This window comes from Macaca thibetana, chromosome 5, assembly GCF_024542745.1.
Source record: "Macaca thibetana thibetana isolate TM-01 chromosome 5, ASM2454274v1, whole genome shotgun sequence".
Taxonomy (NCBI): Eukaryota; Metazoa; Chordata; class Mammalia; order Primates; family Cercopithecidae; genus Macaca; species Macaca thibetana.
The window spans coordinates 134,148,939-134,171,458 of record NC_065582.1 but is presented as its reverse complement, the minus strand read 5'-3'; the positions used below and the strand labels follow the sequence as shown (position 1 = coordinate 134,171,458).

Below are 22,520 nucleotides of genomic sequence, written 5' to 3'. Positions count from 1 at the left end.
GAGGTCAGGAGTTTGAGACTAGCCTGGCCAACATGGTAAAACTCCATCTCTACTAAAAATATACAAAAATTAGTCAGGCGTGGTGGCACGTGCCTGTAGTCCCAGTTACTCGGGAGACTGAGACGGGAATTGCTTGAACCTGGGAGGCAGGAGTTTCAGTGAGCCAAGATCACCCCACTGCACTCCAGCCTGGATGACAGAATGAGACTCTGTGTCAAGAAAACAAAAAAATCATCTGTTCTCAACAGTCCCCCAAATATTCACTCATTTCATCACTATACTAACTCCAAAGTCCACAGTCCAAAGTCTCATCTGAGAGAAAGCAAGTCCCTTCTGCTTATGGCCTGTAAAATAAAAAGAAAAACAAGTTAGTTACTTTCAAGATACAGTGGGAATACAGGCACTGGGTAAATATACCCATTCCAAAAGGAGAAATCAGTCAAAAAAGAGGGACTACAGGCCCTGTGCAAGTCCAAAACTCAGCAGGGCAGTCATTAAATCTTAAAGCTTGCAAATAATCTCCTTTGACTCCATGTCTCATATCGAGGCCACACTAATGCAAGGGTTGGGCTCCCAAGGCCTTGTACAGTTCCACTGCTGTGACTCTATAGGGCTCAGCTCCCATGGCTGCTCTCATGGCTAGCACTGAGTGCCTGCAGCTTTTCCAGGTGCATGGTGCAAGGTGTCAGTGGATCTACCATTCTGGGGTCTGGAGAACAGTAGCCCTCTTCTCACAGTAGCTCTCTCATGGTAGCTGTGAGAAGAGGACTACCATGTGGGGTAGATCTTTGTGGGGCTCCAACCCCACACTTCTCCTCCATACTGCCCTAGTAGAGGTTCTCCATGAGGGCTCTGCCCCTGCAGCACACTTTTGCCTGGACATCCAGGTGTTTTCATACAACCTCTGAAAGCCAAACAGAGACTCCCAAGTATCAACTCTTACCCTCTGTGTACCTGCAGGCTTAACATAGTGTGAAAGTACCAAGTCTTAGGGCTTACACTCTCTGGAGCAGCCTGAGACATATCTGGGGCCCTTTTATCCATGTCTGGAGGTGGAGTGACTTGGACACAGGGAGCAGTGTCCTGAGGTTGTGCAGGGCAGTAGGGCCCTGGGTCTGGGCCATGAAACCACTCTTCACTCCAAGACCTCTGGGCCTATGAAGGGAAGGGCTGCCAGGAAGGTCTCTGAAATACCTTGGAGGCATTTTTCCCATTTTCTTGGCTATTAACATTTGGCTACTCTTTACTTATGCAAATTTCAACAGCATGCTTGAATTCCTCTGTAGAAAATGGGTTTTTGTTTTCTAGCACATGGTTAAGTTGCAAAGTTTTCAAACTTTTATGTTCTACTTCCATTTTAAATAGAACTTCCAGTTTCAAAACATCTCTTTGCTCATGCATACACTGTTAGAAGCAGCCAGGCTACATCTTGAATGCTTTGCTGCTTAGAAATTTCTTCTGCCAAATACCCTAAATCATTGTTCTGAAGTTCCAAGTTCCACAGAGTGGGGCACAGTGCCGCCAGTATCTTTGCTAAAGCATAGCAAGAGTGACATTTACTTCAATTCCCAATAAGTTTCTCATTTCCATCTGATATTACCTCAGACTAGACTTTATTGTCAATATCACTATCAGCATTTTGGTCACAACAATTAAACAAGTCTCTAGGCAGTTCCAAACTTTCCCTTATCTTCCTGTCTTCTGAGCCCTCCACACTCTTCCAACCTCTGCCCATTATACAGTTCCAAAGTAACTTCCACATTTTCAGGGATCTTTATAGCAGTGCCCCATTCTTAGGTACCAATTTTCTGTATTAGTTTGTTCTTACATTGCTATAAACAACTACCTGAGACTGGGTAATTTATAAAGAAAAGAGGTTTAATTGGCTCATGGTTCCACAGGCTGCACAGGAAACATGACTATGGAGGCTTCAGGAAACTGTCAGTCATGGCAGAAGGTAAAAGGGAAGCAGACACATCTTACATAGCTGGAGCAGGAGGAAGAGAGTGAAGGGGAGGTATATACTTTTAAACAACCAGATCTCATGAGAACTCATTATCATGAGAACAGCAAGGGGGAAATCTGCCCCCAAGATCAGTCACCTCCCAACAGGCCTCTCCTACAACACTGGAGATGACAATTTGGGTGGGGACACAAATCCAAACCATATCAGAAGCTTAACACCAGGAAGTAGAAATCCTGGTGTTTTGAGTGAGACCCAACAGGCAGGAGTTTAAACAGGGTATGCCAGCCTGGAAGGCTTAAGGAGTTCAAATTGGCAAAGTGCTTTAAGATTCAATAATAGAAAAAACAACATGTTCATACCACCCTTGTAGCATTTGTGTTTTCTTATATTCAAAAGTTGACTTAATTCTTTTGAGCAAATTGATTATTTTTCCACCACTGTATAGCTCCTTGGGGTGGTTTTAAAAAGTATTTTTCTTGAGATTATGGACATGGCTTACCAGTATCAGTTCAAGTTATTGTGGCCTAGTACATATATCTAATATCATTGTTGTGAATACTTCAATTACATAAATAGTTTTTGAAATAACTTTTATTGCTAAATGTTTTCTAGAACATTTTTTAAAAGGGAGAGTTTTGGAATTACTTTTAATAAGGGTATGGCAGGCATAGTAATTTTCCCTCCCACAAATGTCCATGTCCTAATCCCTGGAACCTGTGAATATCTTAGATCACATGGCAAAGGGAAATTAGGATTGCAGATGAAGTTAAGATTGCTAATCAGATGACCTTGAGATATTAAGATGATCCTGAATTACCCACTAGTCCCAATGTAATCACAAGGGTCCTTACAATGGAAAAGGGAAGCAGACCTCAGAGTGAGGTGTTATGAGAAGGAGTAGACCTATTTTGGCTTTGAAAATGGAAGGGGCTACAAACCAAGGAATAAAGGCTGCCTCTGCGAGAGGCAGTCTTAAAAAGGCAAGGAAACAGATTCTCCCTAGAGACTCCAGAAAGGAACACAGCCCTGATGATTCCATGATTTTAGCTTAGTAAGACCCATGTTGGACTTCTAGCCTACCGAAATGTAAGATAATTTATGTTGTTTTAAGCCACTAAAGTTATTGGTAATTTATGGGTAATTGGTAATTTGTTACAGCTGCAGTAGAAGACTGATATAAAGACTTACAATAAATGGGTGGGAGGTGGTTTCAAATAATAAATCAATACTTTAACTGGAGCAATTTACCCTCTAAGCCTCTGAGTATGCAATGGCTATAATTGTCATATTTGAATATTTGAAAACTTAATTCATTCCTTTCGAGCCTTAGTGAGTGACATCATGACTTTTTGATATTTTAATTATGAGGTTGGTATGGGAGCAAATTATGCACAGGGAGTGACAACTAGGAACCTGTGGTGCACTACCAGACCCGTTCTAAGACAGGACTTGACTGATGCTGCCTAGAATGTCGCTGACTTTCATTCTGGAGACCAGCCCCCTAAAAGATGATATCTCCGTAGAGATCCTGTTCTTTTATGTCTCTGGGAGCCTGTCAGCTCATTCCTGTGCAGGTAAAGGAGGCTGGTCAAGGAGCAGAAACATCTCTGTCCAGGAGGTGGTTCATGCTCCTGAAGTGGGATCTGAACAGCAGCCCAGGGAGGCAGCTATCTCTTGTGTCTCCTTCTTGTTTGGGGGTGGACGTGGAACTCTTAAGAGTTCCCACCCTTCACTGTATTGCCTAATGGGCAGCTCTTGAGACTTTGTTATGTTGAACCAATGAACAAATAATCTTCAGTTCCCCAACTGGGTTCCCTTTCTGAACACAAATTTTTGATGCAGGTGAAGAAAACATGCCAATACTGTTGGCCTTTTATCCTTTTTTTTTGTTACCAATTTGGTTATGGGTGGGATCTGGCTTTCTCTTCCTTGAATCTTCCCATTATTCCTTCTTTGGAAGGGTTTTGGAAGGTAACATTTGCCGTGGCTAGAAATATCCTCTGTGTGAGAGGCTCTGGGGTCTTATGAGGCTAGAGCAGGGTCCTGAGGTGTAGAGAAAGTAGAGGAATGACTGATTTAAGGGAGTGAGGTGATGGGGTCCTTGAGGTCTCCACCTCATCTACCTCAGCTGAGTAGAGTAGAAAGCAGATGGGATTTCAGAGTGGAAACCTCGCCTAGGAGCATTTGCCTGGAATGTCCTCTTGTGTTATGTCTCTTGGGCAGCTAAGAAAGAGAGTAGGTGGCTGGACAGCGCATAGTTTAGTTTTGCTGAAACTCTCATAAGAATCAGAAAATATTTTTTATCTATAAAAAGTTCTTAATTATTTAGTAAGCTTTCAGTTATTTTCAGAACATTTTACTTTTTTAAGGAGAGAAGTGAATTCATAACTTTTATTATTGGATGTTTTCATTAATCAAAATTATGTATGTACATGGCTTAGAAAATAAAAAATTCTTTGAACTTTTGACAGCAGCATCCTTGAACTACCTGCTATACCTTCATTTCTGATTTCCAGAGGCCATTTTGATGTACTCTCCCAATTCTCATATTAAACATTTTATGTTTGCTATCATATTTTTAATTCCTTAGAACTAATTTTTGATTTCTGAATGCTGACAAGGATTTCCTCCTCAGGCTCTGTTGAACTTTCTTCCTGACTAGGCCTTGGCCTGCTGAGCCCAGTTTTAGCAAGAATCCTTCTATGCCAGTTTACTGAGAATCCCCCATTCTTCATATCCAATCACATTCCTCATTCTCCCAGGCTTGATACCCAACAAAGTTTCTCTTAGTCATTTTCCATCCAATGACTTCCTCATTCTGCCCATTGGATGTACATCTCCAACTGTCCCTGTTGTACTTAGAGTTGAGTTCAACCTCTTTCTCCTACTGTAATAGTCTTGACTCCTATTGCAATGGTCTTGAATAAAGTCTTTCTTGCCTGCTTAATTAGTCTGGTGCAATTTCTCTTTGATGGTGTTTCTTTTGTATACATTCTTTTTCTTATTTTTGTCAGTGTAATGTCTTATGAACCAGAGAATATTAGTGACTTTTAAAAAAGTTTTCTCTGCTTTGTTTCTACAGATTTAGAAAGGCTTTTTTTTTTTTTTCCTGGAGAATGTGTTTTTTTTTCCCCCCCTCCTCTGTTTTCATAATTAAGAATGGAGCACTATTTGGATTGGAACTTCTATATGTGAATACTTACCAATTGGTAGCCTTTACTTTAGGATGATTGGGCTAAGCCATTTCATTGCCTCTACCTCCTCCTTCATTCCCCCATTAATACCTGCTCTTCCTTTCTCTGGCACTGTTTTGTTTCTCCAGAGAGAAGTTTCTCAAGCTTCTGCTTATTGGGGTAGACAAGGGCACAGTTAGTTAAGTGAGTTCTGGAAGCAAGGGTGAATAAGAATCTGGGAATCTCACTTTAAATGTGTGGTTTTATGTAATTACCCTATTATAGTAGTCTCTCTGTATCCATGGGAGATACATTCTAAGACCCCAGTGGATGCCTGCAACTATGGATCATGCCACACCCCATGCCAAACCTCATTCTTAAATATGAAAACAGAAAAAAAAAAAACATTTTCCAGGAAAAAAAAAAGCCTCTCTAAATCTGTAGAAACAAAGCAGAGAAAAGAAAACTTTTTAAAGAATCACTAATATTCTCTGGTTCGTAAGATACACTGACAAAAATAATATCTATTTCCTCTACATACATACCCATGATAAAGTTTAATACACAGTAAGAGATTACCAATAAGAACTAATAATAAAATTGAACAATTAAAACATACTATAATAAAAGTTATGTAAGTGTGGTCTCACTATCTTTTTGTCTCAGAATATCTTATTGTATCTTACTTATTTTTGGACCTGGTTGACGGCAGGTAACTGAAACCACAGAAAGTGAAACTTCTGGTAAGAGGAGACTACTGTGTTAGTTCAGATATTCCTTACTTTCTGTGTCCCTGGTGTCCCCAGCCCACAATGCCTCCTATTCACTAGATTTAGTGAATCTAGTCTCCTGGAGGTTGGGAAGGATGTTTAGAGGTCAAAGAGCTTTTTATGTAGATGCCCAGTCATTCTTCCTGTTTTCGGCCCTGCACAATTTTCTACTCTATGATTTTCTGGTGGGTAGAGGTACATAGTAACTCTAATTACTGACCATTTTCATGATTCTGAAGACATAATCAACTGGTTTCTTTCACTGCTGGCTTTGGGTTAAACTTTCTTAGGTCGGCTGAATCAGGATCACCTGTCTGTCTGCTGTCTCCTTTCCCTCCTCCAATATTTTGTTTCTGTCTTCTCCTAATTTTTTTGGTCTTTCCCAAAAGTGGAGTATTAGAAGGTGTTCAATGCATCATGTTTAACAGGAAGTAAATGCATACATTTTAGAAAGTTTTTCAAGATCTTTCTTAGCCAATTATCTTCTCATTTCCTTTCAGTCAATAAGCAATTCAATTCACCTTAACATCCCAGTCCCTCCCAACAAACTTAGAATTAATAAATTATGATGGAACTATTGATCTATTATGTAAATAGATACACTGTTTCCTTGGCACTTTTTAAGGGTTGTAAAGCAGTACTATATTAAATAAATCCAATGAAGGAAAATAATTCACAATAGAGAATAAATTACGTAAGTGAAAACTACCTCACCCACCATATTGCATTAAAGCTGAGAATTATCTCAGTAATCACCTAACAATAGGGGTCCATATTGATTTTAACTGCTAATTACATCAGGGCTGTGCCCCTGAGTTAGACTTTTAAATCTAATTCTGCATAGTCTGAAAGTGCTTTCCAAACTCTAAGTGAGTTGTAATTTAAACAGAAAAAAATTACATATCACGGCAAAACAATATATCTGACTAGCTTATGCCACATGAACTGATTTAAGAGCTTTTTTATCATCTTTTATTATAGCATGGTCTGGCCTTGTATTTTGGACCAAGGAGTTGTAAACTGGAATCTTTAATACCAACCCCAGTGGAATGAAACTTCCAACAAATTCAGAATTAATAAATGGTGATGGAACTATTCAGACATTAAGATTGGATATTTCTTTTGTTTGTCAAAGCCATTTGAGTGAAAAATGAAAATCTGATTAGAACTTAAGGAGATGTAAATGAGGTAAAGAAATAACCGGAATAAATTCCTGTTTGCAAAAATCCAGGGCTTGTCTTTCTCTGGACTAATGCCTCAAATCTCTACATTCCTTTTGAAGGATACAGAAGTAAACACTGACAACAGCTTTTTCTAAAAGTCAAGAATGATTCTTCGATCAATCTTGGTCATGTTTATCATTTGCATAGATTACATTTGGTAGTGTCTGAGATTTTTGAGAAATGTTTTAGGTCATTGATCAATTCAGCTACCCATAGGACCCTGTTTAGAGTAGTGTCCTGAAATGTCACACGAACAGTATATTTTCTTGGATGTTTGGATCCAACACAGAGTTTAAAATACTTGTCAGTAGACAGATATGAATTTTTGGTTATGAAAGAAAGAATGTAGAAGATTAGTTCAATTGACTCCTTCTACATTCCACTCCAAACTCATGTTCTAATGTTATAGAACATTCTCCCACGTTTAAAAACGCCTCTTATGGTTCAATAACATGACACCAGGTGATGAGGCACATCAATTACTGAAGAATCCTTTGGCATATTTCTGTTTTGATAAGTAATCCTTAACAATATCCTTTCAATAAGCTTCTTTTACCAGTAAAATGAGATTTATTTTCAGATACTCTTTCAACAAAGTCAAATGGTCTTCCCTACAAGGAAAGGTACAGTTAGACTATTGTATTGTCAATATTTCAGTTTACAGGTATGTATTAAATATCTCAATATGCCTTGGACTATAGAAAAACACGTTTTCTTGTTTAATTTTATGAATGCACCTACCGTAGTGCCAGTCGCATAGTAGATAACTATAAACATTTTTTGGATTTCAATAATGCTTAAATTTGTTGACTGATAAAATATCAAACAAGAAATAAAATATCAAACAAGACTTATGCCTCTTAGACAAATGAAGAAATAGTCAAATAATAATTTTAAAGTAGGTGACAGTTACCTATCACTTACTCATGGCAGAGGTGATATTTAATTAGTATTGGACATAGACATAAACTACATTAGTTGGTGTATAGCCACTGCTCTGAAAACCCACCCATTCCACTGCCCTCAGCACCCTCACCTTCTACAGTCCAGCAACTAAAGAATGGAGGCCTGACACAACAGGAGGTCTGCAGGGCTGAGAGTCCATTTTGATTGGTCAATGTCTAGGATATATTGTTGTTAAATATCTTGACTATCACCCCTGTCAATATCACCCTTCCCCCCTCACCAGGTAATAATTGCTTAGGGAATGTAAATAAATTTTCATAGTAGCTGGATGCAGATTTTATTAATGTGCAAATCAGTTCTTTTTGGGTGGGGAAAACGGAATGCAGCATTTCCCAAACTCTGTTCATGGAAATGTTGATGATTTGCTTGAAAAATGCTGGATTGAACAGTTATACTTATTTCTTTGGTATAGAATGTCTCAGAGCCTTGAACATATGACTTTACATTTTACATCTTTAGGAAGGGATATAATATCTCTGTTTCCCAAACCTACTCAACTGTGGAGCCCTGTTTCGCCTTGAACACCAATTAATATAAATGGATATAATGCTAACTAAAATTCTAAATATTTAGGATACCTCTTTGCTTCTCATACCTATGAAAGATTATTTATTTTTCAATTATCAATTTTTTTTTTTGTCATTTTAAGGCAAAGACAAGTTGACTGTTTCAGTTTGGCTATGCTAGGTCATTTTGTGGGAACACATAATCCCTAAATGTTAGCGTTTTGACATAACAGAAGTTGTTTAACAACCCAAAAGTTGCTGTGAGTGGGGACACTGTTCTTCAAATAGTGACCCAGTGATGGGGCGGCTTTTTTCTTACGTTGGGGAGCAGTCGGAATGTTTGGTGAGCCCTACTGTCCCTACCACAACTATATTGAAAAGTCAGGAATATTGTCTAATATATTGATTGTCCTTTGGTTTTATTTTAATAAATAAAAAGCTACATATTTTTATCTCCCTCCAAAAGTTTTTTACAGTTCTGCAAAGTAGCCATTGAAAAGTGTCAGTAGGCCCTGCTTAGCCCATTCTTAGAATGTATGTCAGCATTACATATTCAGACATTTTGTTCAATCTATGCTATAGGCACACAGGATTGAGTTTGGTTTCCAGATTTCTGTGCTTTTTGGCATCTTGTTTACATATCATTATTGTTCATTTCAGTGTTTCTTATACTTTGTGTCCATTTGGTTAATGTGTGTCTAGATACTCAAAGAAGAGCTCTATAGTTTTTTTCTAGACATCAAAAGTACTGTCTTTTACCATGATTATTTACCTAAGAGACAGGTGAGAAATCTTTCCTAATTTTGGCACAACTGACCGTCTCTGTTGGAGAGATCCTCTTGTCTTTATTATCAAGGAGATAGTGCATAAGGATATGAACACTGACGGAAGTTGAACATAGTATTCTGCAGTGCCTGGTCTAAACGAATTGCTATTAATTTTTCAGTTTTGTGAGTAGCACATTCACTCAAATTTATTCAGATGTTGGTAAAGCCTCCATTATTACCTCCCACCTCTCAGGCTCTCAGGTGTCATCTACTTGAGTCTGAACATTTTATTGGGAGGAAAGAAGCTACCTTAATCTGGTATAGACCAATGCTGAAGGATGCTGTAGTAATGAAAGGATGAGTTCCTTCTTCTGATTACTTAAAAATTTTCCAAAATGATTTGGACCTATCACGGTTCACTAGTGTAGTTTGTTTGTTTATTTATTTTGAGACAGTGTCTTGCTCTGTTGCCCAGACTGGAATGCAGTGGCCCCATCTTGACTCACTGCAACCTCCGCCTCCCTAGTTCAAGTGATTCTAGTGCCGCAGCCCCCTGAGTAGTTGGGATTACAGGTGAATACCACCATGCCCGGCTAATTCTTGGTATTATTAGTAGAGACAAGGTTTCACTGCGTTGGCCAGGCTGGTCTCAAACTCCTGGCCTATTGCTGTAGGTTTTCATCATGGTGCTATGAGTAAATATCCAGGAAAGCTCAGTGGCCACAGCTGTACCTGACACTTTCTTTTTCTTCCTAAATTCTCCTAAGCAGGTATGGCCTTTGTGAATTTAATTTTAAAAATTCATAATTTAAAAAATTCAGCAAGTACTGGTCTGCAGCTATATTATACTTAGCCCCTACTGGCAGTCTTTTCTCCTGGCTTTGTGAATTCAGTGTTTTGAGAAAATACTTTTCTTTACCAAAAAAGTTTGGGGCGCAGTTTAGAGTGTAGAAAAGAAAAAACAATTTCCTTTCTACCCTCTGTAGTTCTTAGTCGGAATAGACCCCTGTAATGAAAGACAGATTAAAAAGAGAAAAACAAGCAGAAGTTTAATAACATGTATGCCTCCTGTCTACATGGGAGATAACCCAGAGAAATGAGTAAATGTCTAGAGTAGAGCTTAAAGAGTTGTCATAGACCTCAGGCTTAAATGCCATTATTTTCTGAACAATAGTATTACTCATCTATCAGAGAGGGAGACAGCCGTACAAATGGAGATTTCCTTTTGTAAGATGTAAACTTTTTTTTTTTTTTTTTTTTACAAAAAGACAACTGTTTAGAGATATGCCTATGTCTGCAGTTTCTGATAATAACCAGCCCAAAATAATCATTACGCTAAAGAGGCATATTTTGGGGGTGGCATATTCTGGTCTACAGTCATATTTTGGGGTGGTGTTTTCTTGAAACCTATCAAGAGTTTTCAGCCTCTTGGACCTTTTTTTTTTTTTTTTGAGACAGAGTCTCGCTCTGTCGCCTAGGCTGGAGTGCAGTGGCCGGATCTCAGCTCACTGCAAGCTCCGCCTCCCGGGTTTACGCCATTCTCCTGGCTCAGCCTCCCGAGTAGCTGGGACTACAGGTGCCCGCCACCTCGCCTGGCTAGTTTTTTTTTTTTGTATTTTTTAGTAGAGACGGGGTTTCACCGTATTAGCCAGGATGGTCTCGATCTCCTGACCTCGTGATCCGCCCGTCTAGGCCTCCCAAAGTGCTGGGATTACAGGCTTGAGCCACCGCGCCCGGCCGTTGTTTTTTTTTTTTTTTTTTTTTTTTTTAGACAGAGTTTCACTCTTGTTGCCCAGGCTGGAGTGCAATGGCGCGATCTTGGCTCACTGCAACCTTTGCCTCCCAGGTTCAAGCAATTCTCCTGCCTCAGCCTCCTGAGCAGCTGGGATTACAGGTGCCTGCCACCATGCTTGGCTAATTTTGTATTGTTAGTAGAGACGGTATTTCACTATGTTGGTCAGGCTGGTCTCAAAGTCCTGACCTTGTGATCTGCCTGCCTTGGCCTCCCAAAGTGCTGGGATTACAGGCGTGAGCCACCACGCCCGGCTGGATCTTTAAAATAAAAAACATAAATTTAAATTAAGAAGCAATATATGCTTTTTTTTTTTTTTTTTTTTTTTTTTTTTTTTTTTTTTTGAGACAGAGTCTCGCTCTGTCGCCCAGGCTGGAGTGCAGTGGCCGCATCTCAGCTCACTGCAAGCTCCGCCTCCCAGGTCTACGCCATTCTCCTGCCTCAGCCTTCCGAGTAGCTGGGACTACAGGCGCCCGCAACCTCACCCGGCTATTTTTTTGTATTTTTTTAGTAGAGACGGGGTTTCACCGTATTAGCCAGGCTGGTCTCGATCTCCTGACCTTGTGATCCGCCCGTCTCGGCCTCCCAAAGTGCTGGGATTACAGGCTTGAGCCACCGCGCCCGGCCAATATATGCTTACTGTAAAATATTAGAAATAATAGGGAAAGAAAAAGAAAAAAAATTTGCCCTTAACTACCACTCTGTCCCCAAAATAACTACTGTCATCTATTTGTGTATAATATGGTTTTTAATGAACTTTTTCTATAGGTATAAATAATTTATCATAGTTGCAATAATAGTATAAATATATTCCACTTTTTAATTTGCATTTTATAGACTCGTTTTATTTTTTACATAATCTTCATATTTATCATTTTAGTGGCTGTTTACTGGGTTAAAATGATGATTGCAAAATGAGTTATAGTTAGAAGAAATGAATTCTTTGAGAAACATTTCTGTTTTGTTTGTTTGAGCAGGGTTCTGGGATACATACATCATTCTCCTCTTCACCTGGGCATGTGCACACCTATTTCTTTATTGCCCTTGTTTTCCCTCTTTTGCTTAATACTTGAAATACTTTTCATGTATGTATGAATAATATTATTAACTTATTTAGAAAGAAATAATGAGTGAGAGAAGTGGTCTCTGAAGATGATCTTTCTGGATAGCGTCAAAGGCAGAGCTTTTCATTTTATCTGACATTTCATTCCAAGTGAAAACAAGAAACTGCAGCTGTATTTTGTTATCTGCAAAATTGTGCATATATGTCTGAGGAACGTTTATCAAACATCTTAGCAAATAACCATCAATGCTTCTAATTGATTCATTACAATGTATGTACTTACTTGAGCATATTCTTGGGTCCTCTGCATTCAGATCGCCTGATTTGTAATACATGCCATTCTTTTCCATGGTTTGCGTATCAGAGATGATTCTTCCCCCCTGCCCCACCCCCACTGCTGCTGCTGCCTCTACCTGGGATTATGCAGATTCTGGTTTAAACCTCTTTATTCTTTTCTGCGAGTGCACAGCATGATGGACTTCATTTCTGCGAGTAAATGATAATGGATTTCAGCTTTCATCAGTGACATTTGGAAACTACGTATCTTAAATAATATGTGTGCCACACAGTAAAAATGATTGCCCTGTTCTAACGATGTGAAAATGTAAATAAAAATGAGTGCCGTAAATATGTAGAGGCCAAATCTTAAAATGAAAGTAAGGGGTCCTAATTATTTTAATGGAGACAATTTTATGATTTTTCAAGCTGGATGTAAAATACAGTCTTATTTATAGTGGGTACTTGGGATAATCAAGGGAAGGCCGTTAGGAAGGGTTTAATTTATTCTGTCAGATGTTCAGGGCTCTAAAACATTTCAGCGAATCAAAGCCATCACTTGAGAAATAACACATTAAAAGCCAGCACTGGATACCACAAGCCTGCGTCCTTCCTGCCCTTTAATCCCAGTAGCAGTTTTACATTAAATAAAGCATACTTATCATTGATTAGCACTTATTTTGATCTCACTGGGTGTACAGTGCTTTTTGATGCTCTAGATGTCAGAGGATTCAGTTTCTTGTCAAAAATAACTGAGTATCTTTTGTTTATAAAGAGAAACGTAATGTGTGGAGGGTGTTGAAAGAGTTCTGATAAATTCTTCAGAGCTGGGCTTTACGGCCGGGATCTAGAAGGGGAGGAGAATCTGGGCAGCAAGAAAGGGCCCGTGGGACAAGGGTATTTGGAAAGAGCGAGGGTGTTTCCCTAAAGAGCTGTGACCTTGAGAGATGAGATGATTGGAACCTCAGATTCCAGTGATGCTTCTTGAGGCAAAGAACTCTTTGCCTTATTCCCGTATTCCCATTTACTACTAGCAGAGAATGGGAATCAGTTTCCTGCCTTTACTAAAACATGGTAATGAGCTTGTCTTTCTCATGCTTCTGTTCTGTAAGAGGAAGAGGAGGCTTTTCGGTCCCAAATGCCCAGGGAGGACCCTTCCTCATTTCATATTCCTGAATCATCTGGGCCTTTCCACTTGGAGTATTGACTTGTAGCAGTGACACCTCCACCTCTGCGTGATATGTCTTTCAAGTGAGAAGGCTTTCCTGGTCAATACTGAATCAATTTGTGCTGGCAGTCTAATTGAATGCCTCCCTCAGACAAATAGGTCACTGGGGGAAAGGGTAAAACCTTGATATGCAGATCTGAATCGAAGCGCCCAGCGAAAGCTGTTTTAAAAATATAATTCCTCTTGACAAGTACTCTATGTAACAAATGCAGTGCTAGTTATTTGCTCAGCAAAATGAGCATAAATCAATCTCTTTATAGCCTTCTTTTTATTTGATTACTATTATAGTTTAACTTGATCTCTGCAGAACGAGAGAGAGAGCACACAAAACTCTAGAATGACCCCTAGGATGAGAAATTTCATGCCCTAAAGTTTTGCGTATGTGAATCTCTCTTTATTAATTGGGATACCATTTCCGTTTAGCAAATTATATTGATGATGTTTAAATTATTTGACATCTTTAATATTCACAAATTACGGCTTTTCCAAAGATGAACTTGGTTTTTCTCAGCGTTCTCTTGGGAACCGATGAGAAGAAAGGGTCAGGAGACTCTCAGGTGAGTGCTCAGCATTGTGTTTGCTTCTTCCTAAGACTCTCTTTTAGTCCTTCTGTAGCTCTGTATCCAATTTACATGAGGAAATGCAGAAAGCTCAGCTAACTTACTGGTGTAAACCAAACTCTGGTGTCTCCAAGGCCCAAATACTTTTTTTCCTTACAGGATTAATTAAATTTTGATGTCACTTATTAAGATGGTATTGGGGATAACCCCTTTTGTTAATCTTTCATCTACCGAAGGAAGCCAGTATATGTTACTCCAAAAGATGTCTCCTGGACATAAAACTCATTTTGACCTGAGGGCAAATGGAAGGATGCAGTCATAGAAAAGACTCTGTGCTCTCCCCCGACCCCTTCCCCTTTTTTGCCCTCATGCATATGTTTACTGCAGGACATATGTTTACAAAGGCAAAGGTGTCTGGCCTCTGTTTCTTACCAGGGAGAACAAAGGTTAACCACTGAAGAGGACTCTAGACCCTTATCAGCCTGGAGAGGACACCAGTTATCTACATAACACACTTTATAACTAGTCTTTACCATTTATTTGCCTTACCACAATTTGCTGCCCCTAGAGACTGAAAAGTTCTTTTCCTTTGTCTTGACACTTATCTAAAAATTTACGGTTCTTTTTTGAAGATTCTATATAAGCTGAAATTCAAAACGTCCTCTTAGAGAATTACTCATTCCCTGAGTGTCTCCCATGTATCTGTACGAAATATGCATGTTAATAAACTGCTCGTTGTTCTCTTGTTAGTCTGCCTTTTGTTATGAGGTCTGTCCCACCAGTGAAACTAAAGATAGGTAGAGGAAAATTATTATTCTCCCCCTATACTACATGGCATGAAAATGTATGTGTTCTCTGTATATTAGTTTCTCATTGTTGCTGCAACAAACTGCCACAAACTTAGTAGCTTAAAACTAAACAAATTTGGCTAGATGCAGTGGTTCACGCCTGTAATCCTAGCACTTTGGGAGGCCGAGGCGGGTGGATCACGAGGTCGGGAGTTCAAGACCAGCCTGGCTAAGATGGTGAAACCTCATCTCTACTAAAAATACAAAAAAACAGCTGGGCGTGGTGCTGGGTGCCTGTAATCTCAGCTACTGGGGAGGCTGAGGCAGGAGAATCGCTTGAACCTGGGAGGTAGAGGTCGCAGTGAGCTGAGATCACAGCCACTGCACTCCAGCCTGGGTGACAGAGCATGACTCCATCTCAAACAACAACAACAAAAACCAAAACAAATTTATTATTTTTCACTGCTTGAGGTCAGAAGTTTAAAATGGGTCTCACTGGGCTAAAATCAAGGTGCCAGCAGCTCTTTTTTGGAGGATGTAGGAGAGAATCTGTTTTCTTGCCATTTCCAGCTTCTAGAAGCTGCCCCGTTCCCTGGCTCATGGTCCCTTTCTTCATCTTCAAAGCCAGCCATGGCTGGTTTAGTCTTTCACACATTGCATCACCCTGACCTCTGCTTCTGCTATCATATCTCTTGTCTCTGACTCTGACCATCTCTTCCACTTTTTACCCACTTGGTAATCCAGAATAATTTTCTCATCTCAACATTGACTGATTAACACCCTTAGATCTTTCTGCAACCTTAATTCCCCATTGCCATATAATCTGACATATTCACGAGTGCAGGCAACTAGGACATGTACATCTTTGGGGGACAATTATTCTACTTCCCATACTCTGTGAAGTCTTTTAGCAGAATGATACAGTGGCAAGAGGCTCACTAAAGTCAGACTGCCTGAGTTCCAGTCCTAACCCTCTGCTTTCTCACTGTATGATTTGGGGCAAGTCAATGATATTCTCTGCATCTTGGCATCCATATCTGTAATATGGAAATAATAATTTGTGGTGGAGGCTGAGGTACTGTATACAAAGTGCTTATCATATGCCAGTACATGACATAGGGTAGATGTCCAATAGATATTGAACATGGGGCTCTATGCTCCGTAAGATTTCATAGATATGTTGTTTGTATTCACAGTATGGCTCTTAGTAGTGATACATCTCTAGTTGATTTTAAACTTCTTTTAAGTCAAAATTGTAATTGTAGAAAACAATATGGCTTACAATTAAAGGAAATCTCACGGGGGTAATAATCTACCATACTAATACTTTAACATAATCATTTGATTTTTGAATACTTCTAAGTCTGCTTACAAACATTCTATAGTTATTTATAAGCTTCTAGATAGTAGGGACAATGTCTTTGTTCATTTTGTAAGCACTGACTTGGACATTATTAGCATGCAATGAATGCAGGTGAATGACTGAATGAATCCAAGGAGGCTGAAGTGGCCAGAGGTGAGGGCAGAGACTGGGAAGTGGTAAGGCTTTTGCATTCTCGCATTCCTTTTACTGCAACAAAAGTCCCCTAGCAGGTGACTTAACTTTGCTGTGTTCAAATCTTCTCAACACAGCAAAGACATAGCAACTTATTTTAGAGCTGCCTTGATCAACTCAGTGAATTTGGCTTTAGTCATGTGCAAGTAACAGAAAACTGGGCTCAAACAGGCTAGAGCAATAAGATGTTTATCAGCTCTTGTAACTGAGAAGTCATGGAGGTAGGTCAGGCTTGGGGCCAGCAATTCACCAATGCCATCATTTTGTCTCTACCTTTCTCTTCTCTGTTTTCACTATGTTTACTTTAGTCTAAGGCTGGCCTCTCTTATCACAAGACGGCTGCTAGTACTTTCTAGGGCTCTTTGCTTCCTTGCTTCTGTCCTGTAGAGGGAGAGAGAAAAACTCTCAGTGGTAGTCACAGAAGAGTAAATAACTAGCTTTCTTAGAAACCAAGAAGCAGCCAGGCGTGGTGGCTCAGACCTGTAATCCCAGCACTTTGGGAGGCCGAGATGAGTGGATCATGAGGTCAGGAGATCGAGACCATCCTGGCTAACACACTGAAACCATGTCTTTACTAAAAATACAAAAATTAGCTGGGTGTGATGGTGGGCGCCTGTAGTCCCAGCTACTTGGGAGGCTGAGGCAGAAGAATTGCTTGAATCCAGGAGGCGGAGGTTGCAGTGAGCCGAGATTGCGCCACTGCACTCCAGCCTGGTTGACAGAGTGAGGCTCCCTCTCAAAAAAACAAAACAACAACAACAACAACAACAAAACAAGAAACAACTCAATTAGATTGAGTCTCAGACCCTTGAGTCATCCCTGGACCAATCACAGTGGCCGTGGGAAAGCAGTTACTGATCAACTTAAGCCAATTAGAGTTCGCCTTTGGCTGTGTGTGTGTGTGTGTGTGTGTGTGTGTTCAGCTTTTCCCTACAGTGAAGTTATCAAATAAAATGTAGAAAATGTAGGCTGGCCAAAATACTCAAGCTGCATGAGGGGGAGATTTATTCTGAGCCGTCAAACCCAGCAAAAATGTAAACAGCTCAGCCCATCTGGGGGTATAAAAGAGGAAACTTCTCCTAGGCAATGAAATCTGGCGGAGTGGAGTCAGAGTCTCTTACACCTTTGTAAGCAGGTTCCTTTAATCATCCTTCTGGCTTATCATCTTTTTAATTTATGGAGCATTTCCTAAGGGTTTCAATGCAGAGATTTGCTTTTAAAGTGTCAAGTACTTCATTTATTCATTTGCAAGGATTTATTAAAGACCTACTCATGCAAGCTGTTCTGCTGAGCGCCGGGGATTCAGAACTGAATAACAAAACAGCCCCCAAGTTTAAAGATCTTACTACCAAATAGAGCCCCTGAACTGCTAGGATTCTTGGTTGATTTCAAGGGTAAGTCCTTGTCAGATTTTCAGTCTGACTATAATTGGGTCAAGAAAGTGAAGTCTTTGTGTCTGTACCTGAGCAGAAAGAACTCACCCACTTGTATCAGAGGGATCAATGTTGGGGGACAGAACTGATGCATTTTGGAAAGGATGCAAGTAGTCTGGAAGAAAGGTGCATGATCAGTAACTGAGATTGACACAACTGAAGCTTCTTAAAGTTGTAAACATAGGACAGCTGGGAGATGGGACAGAGCAATTGAAATTGGGATATAGAATGTTGTTGCCACTTGAAATGCATTCCACGGGGGTCTTGTGTGAACTGAATTGAAAGTGGTTTGGAACCATGCAGTTGCATCACAGTTCATGACCTCTATTGGGAAGCCCTAGGGAGGAACCTGGGATCGAATCTGTCAATTAAAATCCTATTTTCTATTGTAGAAGTTGGCCATCTGGGTCATCCTGAGAGTTTCTACTGTTGATGAACTTCACATTCTAACTGCTTTCTCTCTAAATACCTCCCTAGGGTAGAAGGTGCAGATCCCTAGGTGCATATGAAACTTACTTAAGCAATGAAGTGATTTCCTGCGGGTCACCTTAGGAAATTCTGAAGGACAAGGGTCTAGGCTGGGGCAAAATCTAGGGTTAAGCCAAGTTGCTTAAACTGTATCCCTTCCCTTTCAATTTTGTAATGTTTGAGTGCTAGATGGACAGAGGAAGCCTAAGTGTATTAAAACACAGTTAGTGTTATAATCGAAGAAAACTTCAAAGAAAACCAGGAGGACCCATATTTATGACATTTTTGGTCATTATACATGTGACAGTAGTCATAGTGGTATTTTCTGCCAGCTATTCTAGTTAGTATTACTTTGATATAGTCAGACCAGTTTTAAGTTCTCCATTCTTTTTGTTCCTTTTCTAGCATCCGTAAAACACATTAAGACAAATTGTCAGGATCCCTAAAGGGGGCCTGTCAAATAAAACCCTCTGTCCAACCTGAGTGCTAAGGAAGGTAAGAATTAAAGCAAGAAACTAAAGAAGATGAGAGTTCAAAATGCCAACTTTATTACTCCTAAAGGCTCACGTGGAGTATATGTTTCATCAGATGTTCCGACCTAGCCATGGACCAAGGTCTATTCACTGCTTAAGTAAGTTTCATATGCTCCAAGGGATCTGCACCTGCACTGCTAAGAACTCATAGCTCCATGGTCAACAAGAGCTTCTCTGCCGTTAGTAGAGGAGGAGAAGGAAAAGAAAGTGAGTATTCTATATTTTTGGTGGAGGGGAGTAGGCAGCTGTGCACATGCATATCTGTTTCTGAGGATACATGATTTCCGATTATCTTTGTCTCTGGAGCACAATGCTTTTCTTCACTTTCTTCCTGGTGAATAATGCCATAAACATCTATTACTTTCATCTCTAGAAGTGCCTTGCATGTTCCACTCCAACTACACTGTGCCCCAAACCTCTAATTAGAATATTAAGGCAACCTGTCCTTCAAATCCTATCTACCTGCAGCAATGCCCTAGACAAAGTCATCCACGTTGCTTTTTGATTTAAGAGAAACTTGAAATTGTTGTAGCTCGGGAATAGTGTGCTGGTAATGACTACTTTTCTTCTTTCCTAAACATCTGGATATCTAATAAGAATAATGAACATCTTACCCAGAACTATAGGCAAAAACCTACACCTCTGGTGTGTAAATGACTGTGACTGAGAGGGAATGGCAACCACATGAGTGGGTACAGTTTAAGCAACTTGGCGTGTTACGTAGTGTGGGCCTGAGTCATACAATCGAATTCTTAATTGAAGAGAGATGGCAAAAGGAGATTTTAGAATATTATTAACAATGTTTCTGAAACACTTTGGATTTCTCATAACAGGAAATATTCCCAGGTTTCTGGTTCCTTGGTAACTTGAGTTTGCCTTTGTAGATTTACTCATTTCTCTTATTAACACTGAAAAATAAAATAAATAAAATGAAGGCCATAAAAATTCATTCTCTTTGTTTCTGCACTGCCCAAGAAAACTATGGAGTAAGAACTCCAGGAAACTTAACTTGATTTTAAATTCTATCAGTAAATGTAAAAAAGGAGAAGAAAACCATGTTTCATCGATTTCTCTCAGTCTGTGTCTATCTTCTTTAAAACAAAACTGGAGCCTCCGACAAGATTCTGTTCCACTGGTTTTATTATTAGTTGGGGTGAAGAAGGAATCTATCAGTTCTTTCTTTAAAATTGTACCTTTGAGACATTCGTGTTGTTCATGAAATACTTAAGAGTGTTACCCTTGAACTGATTCCCAAGCAGGAACTCATTTACAGACTTCAATATGAATATGTAATCCATATGTCCTTGAATTCGGCAGGACCATTGAAAAAGAACCACATGTTATATGTGATATATTTTTTATAAGACACTTTAGTACCATGTCATAGATTAAAATGGGCAGGTGATTCTGGCCAGAAAGATAGTTTGTTAAATCTAGCTACAAATGTGGAAATTTGACTTATGTTTAAGTTTCCCTATCACTAAAGAATAGTTTGACTCAATTTTCTTTGTGTAATTGCAAAGAATTGTTTGTGGTAGGGAAAAATCCTTTAACTTGCCAGAGGGTCTTTCCTTTGCCTTTTCTATTAATAGCTCACATTTCTGGAGAGCTAATATTGGCCAGCCCTTGTGCTACATACATTGGTGCACTGGTAAATGTTTAGGAACTGGATCTCAAAAATAGTTGCGATTTGTAGCTTTTGCCAGTTTCTGTGGTGTAAATGCTCCCACCACGGTTGGTTTCAAGCCATGAATGTGCTGTCACTGAAGGGAGTTGGAGAGTTGGGAAGACATGCTACCAGTAGACTCTTGTGGGCAAATAGGAGTCAACTCCAGTACAACACTGGCTAGACGTTTACAGGTGCTAACTCTCAATGCCGTTCTACGATTTAGATACTGTAGCTACCACATTTCAAAGATGAGAAAGCTGAAGCATTGAGAGAGTTAACTTATCCAAGTGACACAGCTGATAAGTGGGACAGCCGGAATGTACACACAAACAAACTGGCTTCAGAGTCCATGCTGTTAAACACTTCGCAATCACCTTCAGCCTTGGTAGTGGTTTCGCCTCCAGTTCAGAAGTTTGGTGGACACACTGTTTATCAATATGAGGTCATTGAGTGTGAAAATTATAAAGTAGAAAATTGTATTACTCTATAATTCATCTATTTTTTGTATCTTTATATATAAGTTCATCTGTGTAAATTACTTAAGATAATGGTTATAAGTGGTCATCATTTGGGGGCTAAGATTGTGTCCATTTTGGGGAATATCTCTTAGAGTAAGTAAAAACCATCTCGAGAGTGAGTGTTCTAGTAGAAAATGGAGAGTGGGGAGCCCCTGTGGACAGATGAGTGATGACGGGTAGGGTCTGCCATCAGGGACTGGGAGCCCAGGCTCCTGGCTGTGAGTCGCATGTTACTTAGCTGGAGCAACTTCTTGGACCACTTCCACCTGGATTTCCTAGGAGTGCCTCTACATGTCTACTCCTCTGCCCGTGAGCCCCAAGGAGTGGCCTGAGCTCAGCATCTCCTAAATGCAGGTGTCTCCATGATTTGAGCTATGAACCCCAAATAAAGGTAATATGCCTCCTCAGTAATCTCTCCTTAGGCTTCTTGATGTTGAAATCTTGTTCTTTGGGTAGATACTTAAGTATGTAGTAATGAATGATCTTTTTTAAGAGAGCCTTAACTCTGATGTAGGTATAAGATTGCATTACCAAGGAAATTATAACTGTAATTACTATTTTCTAACATTTAAACTCAATGCATCCATAATGGTATCTATTAGGTTGGTGCAGAAATAATTGCAGTTTTTGCCATTACTTTTAATGACAATTAAATGCAATCATTTTTGCACCAACCTAAATATATGTAATTCATATGTGCGCTGAAGGAAGTTGCTTCCCGTCACATCTAGTACTGTTTATAAATCATCTCACTATTTCACATGTGCTATTCGAGCATTGCACAGTGAACACAAACAGAAAAAAAATAGCCTTTTCTTGATAGCTCCACACCTCTACTGCCACCCACCTCCCCTGCTTCACCTCATGTCAAACAAGCACCAAAACCAGTCACCAAGACCTTTGCGTCTGGATCAGACTTTATAGTGAGTCAAAGGGGCTTACATTCTCCAACAACATTAGTGACTTGAAATTTAATTGTTGGTATTATTCACAAAAGCCTTGTTACAATTTCTTTCAGTCTACACTCTAGTTTTCTTTCATTTTCTTTGTTTTATTTTTCTCTTTTCTGACCCCAGAAAGTTTTATTTCATTGTCTGGTTTTCTCTGTTCAACTGCTGCCTCAGTCAGCTCCAGGCATCAGTCTCTGCAAACTAAAGTCCCATTAATGTGTTCTGAAAAATCCTGACCTTTTCACCCTCCTCCACTTGCCTTTAAAGGAGGAAGCGCCATGCAGAGCGTTGGTCGTCACTGACATGAGATATGCCC

At 39.7% G+C, this 22,520-nt stretch overlaps 1 protein-coding gene across 3 annotated transcripts in view; it reads left to right on the top strand.

Annotated features, from left to right (window-relative positions):
- RASGEF1B (RasGEF domain family member 1B) overlaps positions 1-22,520 on the top strand; it is a 615,892-nt gene that overhangs the window by 34,122 nt on the left and 559,250 nt on the right. The gene's annotated exons all lie outside the window — the stretch shown is intronic.